We start from the raw sequence: 7240 nt of genomic DNA on the forward strand, positions 1-7240 counted from the left end.
CATGTTTATTGTGAACTGCTGACAGATAAATTTGTGTTTCATTACATAGTCTACAAACTGCAGAAAGATGTCTCCCCTCACTCCCCCCCCCCCCTCCCCCCTCCCCCCTCCCCCCACTTATTTCCCGACTATACACACTCTGAATTTTTTGTCTTCTCGTAAATGTCTTCAAATCAAATTTGAGAATAAAATTTACTGGGAAAGGAGATCTACTTTAAAATATATCCTCAGCTGATATTGCTATATGTGTTATACATTAGCAGCTGTCTGTTCCACTCCATTACTGAAATGTGGTTCTCAAGCCAAAGATAGAATACAATGGGGAAAAGGTCCTTTAACCCATCAGATCAGCACCAGTCATTCACTACCCTTGAGCATTAATTCTACATCAATCTTAATATCCCCATGTACTCAGTAATTCCCTCCAGATACACCTATATTGACCAATTCACCAACCAACCCACACAAATTAGGGACATCGAAGGAAACTTGATTAGTACAGGTGTCAGTGGGAGAAGGCAGGAGAATGGGGTTAGGAAGGAGCGATACCTGTAGATCATCCATGGTTGAATGGCGGAATAGACTTAATGTGCCGAATGGCCTAATTCTACTCCTATTCCTTATGACCTTATGACCTTATGAAACAGTTCCTGGAAATAAAAACACATGGTCACAGGAGGAACATGCAAACTCCACACAGATTTACCTGAGGTCTGGGGACCCACATGAATCAACACCAGTATCAGCTGTGGCACTGTGCTGTTCAGTGCGGGAGAAAGGAAAAGGGAGCACAATTGGCCCTTCTTGTCTATACCTGCTGATAAAGAACTATGCAGTCTGTTTCCATAAACCAGCTCTTGGTCCATATCCAGAATAAAGGTTGCAGTATTTGTGTACGTTTTAATTATATTGAGAATGTTCACATTATCCCTGTGACCGCATAAGTTTCCTTCTGGAGTTCTGATTTGCACCCACATCCCTAAACTGTGAAGGTGGAGAGGTTAGTTGACCACTTTATAGTCACTAGTTGGTGAATAAAAGGGAAATAAAAGGAAAATATCAGTGTTTTGAAACATGCATATGAATCGTAACATTCATTGTCTCCAAGGCACAAAACACCACAGGGCCCAACAGCTAAGAGCCTATTTATGAAGGTTTTTTGTTCATTTGGCTGAGAATAAGGAATAGCAGATGGCAATAACTCATTAGGGTGCTTTCCAAGCAACAAAGGAAAGAAATTGGATAGCAATGAAAAAACATGCACCGGGATCATGATGTTGGTTCATGCATGCCTGTTTAACCTGATGCAGGTCAAACATAAAATTAATGTACTCGCCTCATTATCTTTATTGTAACATCGTGCCAGCACTGCTTGTGCAGCTTATTGGAAGAGGTCCGGAAGTGGCGGCGCTGGTGAACGGCTGCGGCTCGCCTGCAGTCCGTTTGTCTTTACTTTTTTGTGTTGTTTTTTTTCGTTTTGTCTAGTTAAGTTTTTGGTTTTTAGGTTGTGTTTATGTGGGGGGGGTTGAAATGGGGCTTGCTGTCTCTCCCTTCGGGGAATGCGACTTTTTTGTCGTATCCCTCTTCTCTGCCTCCATCTGCGCTGAGGCCTAATGGCGGAGCTGGCGACCTCGAGACTCCGGAGGCAGCCAGTCAGGACTCACCCTGGGCTCGCTCCCATGAGGGCGGCCCGGCTCGGGGCTGGAACGGCGCTCCCGTGAGGGGCTGTGACGCTCCCGTGAGGGCGGCCTGGCGAGGGGCTGAGACTCTCCCGTGAGGGGCTGTGGCGCTCCCGTCGGAGCGGCCCATCCCGAGGGTGGAATAGCGCTCCCGTCGGAGCGGCCCAGCTCGAGGGTGGAATGGCGCTCCCGTCGGAGCGGCCCAGCTCGAGGGAGGAACGGCACTCACGTGATGGCGATCCGGCTCGGGGCTGGAACGGTGCTCCGGTGGCTGGGACGGCGTTCTGGCGGCGGTGACCTGAATCCGGGGTTCAGCCGCGGGCCAGCGGCTGTGTCCGCTGGACTGGAGCGCGGCAGCTTCGACCACCCCGGGCCGCGGTGTTTGAGCCGGCCCGTTTGCGAGGTTCGGTGAGCCGCAGGACTGTTTGTGCCATCGCCCGGTGGGGAATCGCCTCAGCGCAGAGGGAGAAGAGGAGGGAAGAGACTGCAGCCCTAAGATTTTTGCCTCCACCACAGTGAGGAGGTGCTTGGAGGATACACTGTGGTGGATGTTAATTTGTGTTTAGTGTTGTTTATTATTGTATGATTGTATGTATGACTGCAGGCACGAAATTTCGTTCAGACCGTAAGATCTGAATGACAATAAAGGAATTCAATTCAATTCAATTCAATTATTGGTTTCCTATGACAAGTTGGTGGTAGAGTTTCATTTTAGCTGAGTTCATTTTAGTTTAGTTTATTATTATTGTCACATGTACCGAGGTACGGTGAAAAGCATTTTTGTTGTGTGTTATTCAGTCAGTGAGAAGACCATACATGATTACAATCAAGCCATCCACATTGATTGATAAAAATACATCTATTGAAGCTCCTGAACACATCATCAGTGATGTAACCTGGGGTCATTGGGTGTTTCGTGATTTCTACATCAGACACCCTCACACAAGTGATCCTGCAGTGATTGATCAGACCACGACTTGTGTTCAGGTGGCATTCGCTTCTCCCCATGTACCTCTTTTCCTGATCCAGAGCCATCTCGCGGCTTTCTCTGCTGCCTCTGTGGTGCTCTTGATGGCTCTTCACCTCTCCATTCCATTGATGCCTAGTGCGCTCAAGGCTTTGTAGAGCGATTGCCCTGCAAAACTTCTGCAGCCAACCTCGATGGGCATACACCTTGCCTTCCAGCCCTGCTTTCGACAGTCTATGACCAGCTCTTCCTATTTGTTCTTCTTCCTCTCGTGGGCCTCCTCCAGACGGTCGTCCCACGGCACTGTCAGTTCCAACAAGACAATGTTTTTGGTCGCCTCTGAGACCAGGAGGATGTCTGGCCTCAGGGTGGTCATGGAAATGTGCTGTGGGAACTTCAGCTGTTTAACCAGGTCTACAGAAAGCTGCCAGTCCTGCGCAGTCACCAGGATTCCTGACGGATTCATGGCTGCTAAGGTTCTTGGCAGCTGCACTCTAGCCTTCATGAAGATGATCATCTGGGTGGTGGGCCGTGCTCATCTGCAACTGCTGATTCCCATGCTGATGGCTTCTGCAATGGGTTTAAGAGTAAAGATACAGAATGAAAGGTATATTATTTAATGCAAGATAAAGTCTGATTGAAGATAATTCAAATGTTTCCATTGATTTGATGGTCGATCTGGACTCTTGTGGTAAGATGACAGTTCATTTCCCTGATAACAGCTGGGAAGAATCTGTCCCTGAATCTGGAGATACGTGATTTCAAAAGTGCATACCTCTTACGATTTCTCCTGGACTGAGAAAATAGATGCAATTACAAAGAAAGCCCACAAATGTCTCTATTTCCTTAGAAGATTGAGGTAACTTGGTATGTCGACAAAAACTATCTTAAACTTCAACAGGTATAGAAGACATATTGACTGGTTGCATCGTGGCCTGGTTCAGCAGCTCGAATGCCCAGGATTGAAGAAGATTACGAAAAGTGGTCAACACTGCCCAGTCCATTACAGGTACTGAGCTCCCCATCGCTGAAGGGATCTACAGGAATCGCTGGCCTCAAAACTGAATCAATTTCCCTTTTTTGAGCGAATAACATCAGTTGAAACCACCGTTGGGCCTGTCAAAGGGAAGGTTCTGATTGTCTTCATCTGATGGTGGAAATCAATCTGAAAATTTGAGGAGATTGTTGGACACCCTTTATAGAACAGGAGCAAGAGCAACAAGTAATTTCCTGCTGTGGTTTTGGATGTCTTAGCCTTAGTGAACTGGAAGAGGGGGAGATGACCTGGACTGCTGGTCAGGTTGCAGTTATCAATATCAAGAGTGAGGCATCAAAGACGTCCTACATTAAGTTTAATGGTCTCTTACATGTGGTCAAGATTAGTGAAAGTATCATTAAATAGTAAGATTAAACGAGAACTTACCAGTTCGAAGTTTGATCTGTATTTTATGAGGAGTAACGTTGAGGGAATACATGAAGAGCCCGCCAGTACGCATGCGTGTCATTCTTCAAAGCAGCGGAGTAAATCACAGATACCTGTAATGACTTAAGCATAGTAAGATTAGAGAAAAGATACCAGTCGTGTTTATGATCAAGGGTGGGAGCGGAGGGCATGTATTCCCTCAACGTTACTCCTCATAAAATACAGATCAAACTTCGAACTGGTAAGTTCTCGTTTAATCTTACTATTTTACTTCGGAGTCACGTGAGTGACTACATGAAGATTTCAAAGCTCTGTGATTCAAGCCGTGGAACGAGTCCATCATCATGTCTGCCTTGGTTTTGGGGAGAATAGTGATAACATATTAAACATCAATATGCTATATATAAATAACCATAAAGTTAATAATAATTGATAGCCCCTGTTTTTTGGGGTAAATTATGGTACAGAAACTTAACAATGTTTCTGAAAAATTCCAGTTTCCATTACTGGTTAGTTATAATCTTTAGAATGTTCTTTCCGATGGCCATCCTGCAGTCCTGAGGATTTTATCCATAGGAACCTCCAATTTAAATGCTGCCGACGTTGCTGCAGCCTGGTGGAGTGAGATTTTAACCCAGTTAGTATTTACACCAACTTTTGTCAATACTATGTTAGCCATTTAGCTGGCCTGGCCTGTTATTCTTTAATGAGGCTGTCTGTCGTTGATGAGAAGTTCCTCTTCTATGCCACTGATGGTCTTGGTTTGTTCCATGTATATTTGTAGATGTCTCACAACACAGTCAATCATCTGTAGGGTAGGCTCTAAAAATGTTATTTTAAGGCCTGCTGACCCCTGTCTGTTTAGTTCCCTAATTCCTGAGTATAGAAGTGTAAGTTGCCAGGTGAACTGGTCAAGTTATCCAGCCTTAATTTGGTAGGGACTGAGTCCTTAGTGCCGTGACCTAAGCCATCAGCATGACAGTTTTGTAAAATGTCAAAAACTGTAATGACAGCGCTGTGGCTGGAGCCCAGTTCTTTAACAACGTTAAGACGATGCTGATGTCCCATATTTGGGAATACCTGGTCTTTGAGGAATTCCCATAAAAAGTGTCCCTCATAAGCTGTTGTTCCGTTCTCTTGTCATAGGTAAGTAGATGGGCCACTTCTGGCACAGTTGATGTCACTAATACTAAGCCCCTGTAGGTTAACAAAGCTTCCAAACAGGCTGGATGATGTATTATGGTTGCAACACATCTCCCATTAGTTTATGTATTTTAGACATTGTCTTTAGGTTGATTGTCTGTGGCCCGCTGTGATCATGTCCATTGCTCTGGCCGTCAGTCCCAGATGTAATAGCGGCGCTTTCAGACTCTATGATTTAAGCGATTTATATGTTCATGGCACGGGTGGTTTTGCCCATACTTCATCGTCTGTTTTGGATGGTGCTGCATGGTTCTAATCTCATTCCCAGTACCACCGAGAACCATGGTTGGGTAGGTCAGTCGGGTACTATTAAAACACCAGACGCAGAGTCTCGTAGTATTTCCCTTAGTACCCCCCCGATGAGGTTGCCAAATTGTGTTGGCCAGATTGTTACATGATGTAGATTTCCTTTCACCCATGTGGTTGATATGTGCTACCACAGTAGTGTTGTTAATTTATAATCTAATAACCTGTTTAATATATTCCAGAGCAACATGACTTTAGGCCATGAAAAAACACCCAACATTTCCAGGTAGTTATGCCCAGTGTTAGTAATAATGATGCTTCCTGTGTATTCCATCTTCCTCCACAGCTGGAGATGGAATTGGTAACACACCATCCTAGTGCATAGTATCCATATGTAGGACCATAGACTGGTTGCTGACAATGATAGGATTGGAGCAATGCCCAATGTTATCTTTCCACCATTTAGTTCCAATATGGCTTCTGTATGGCTTCATCATTCTATCGAAATGATCACCATTAATTTTAAGAGCTGATATTTTGGACCTCTGTAAATCTTTATAATGTTAGGGTCTGAATTATGTGGCTGGAAACCATATGTTGCCAATATTCTTGCTACCAGTCTGATGGATGGTTTATCCTCATGTCAATGATTTTGCTGTATGCCTCTATTAAGGTTGTAACCTCAGTTGGCAAAGTTACTGACATGAGGAACTGAGTTACTGGTGAACCCCAAATAATCCCTTTAGTTTGAAGGCTTCAATTTTGATTTAATTGGATGGATAATGAATCCTAGTTTCCAAATAATTGTTAAGTGGCTGTTACCGTTTGTTCAGCCCGTCCTAAGTTTCCGCACAATTAGTAGCCATTACCATTGTGTGGCTGGTTGTTATATTTTGTAAATAACCTAGGTGCTAATGTAAACACATTAGGTAGTGCTCTATACTGCTAGAGCTGAGCCATCCAATTAGATAAAAACAACGTCCGTGGTCACCTGTTATGGGTACTGAAATAGTAAGCATCCTTTGAATCAATGCTTGCCATTATCGTTCTTAAAACTAATATACTTAACAATAGAAAAGGTTTCCGTTCTTAAAACTAATATATCGTATTATTTTTTATTTATTTATTTATATATATATATTTTTTAATATATGGTCCCTAGATAAGGGACATATCAGATATTTAAACTGATAAGAACAGATATTATGCTTGATCTTAGCCAAAAAGCCGAGATCTGATTTATGTTTGATGCGTCAAGCGCCATATCCTATTTTGTTAGGAAGGGAATGCGTAGATAATAATGCTTCCCTTGCAATGCAGCTAAAAACCCATCTGTTACTGATGTCCAGTGTCTGTATCCCATATGACATATTTAGTAATTGGTGATTATGTCTGGATACGAGTAGATCGGCATCTGGTGTTCCATATCGTGTAGAAACATCAGCAAATACTATAGCCCAATATCCATTTGGTGTTCTCCTCCAAATTCCTCTCTCGATATATCAGCTGGACTAGAAGATTATGTGTTGTAAAATTCTATTGTGTATCCCCCGATACTGTTTAAGATATGAGTGTCAAAAAGTTATTTATTCGATGTCTTCTCGCACCAACCTCCTTGCTTCCTTCTGGTTTTACTGTTTTCTTCTGGATCCCCAAGGCCGTGTGTTGTGGGTGTACACTTCTTCCAGCATAGGGGCGATACCTTTGAGGATGATGTTTGGA

At 43.7% G+C, this 7240-nt stretch overlaps 1 pseudogene; it reads right to left on the bottom strand.

Moving 5' to 3' along the window:
• Window positions 1-6653: 6653 nt before the first annotated feature.
• On the bottom strand, window positions 6654-6757 carry LOC116979433 (annotated as a pseudogene).
• Between the last annotated feature and the right edge of the window lie 483 nt (window positions 6758-7240).

This window comes from Amblyraja radiata, chromosome 12 (genome assembly GCF_010909765.2).
Source record: "Amblyraja radiata isolate CabotCenter1 chromosome 12, sAmbRad1.1.pri, whole genome shotgun sequence".
In the NCBI taxonomy this organism is placed as follows: Eukaryota; Metazoa; Chordata; class Chondrichthyes; order Rajiformes; family Rajidae; genus Amblyraja; species Amblyraja radiata.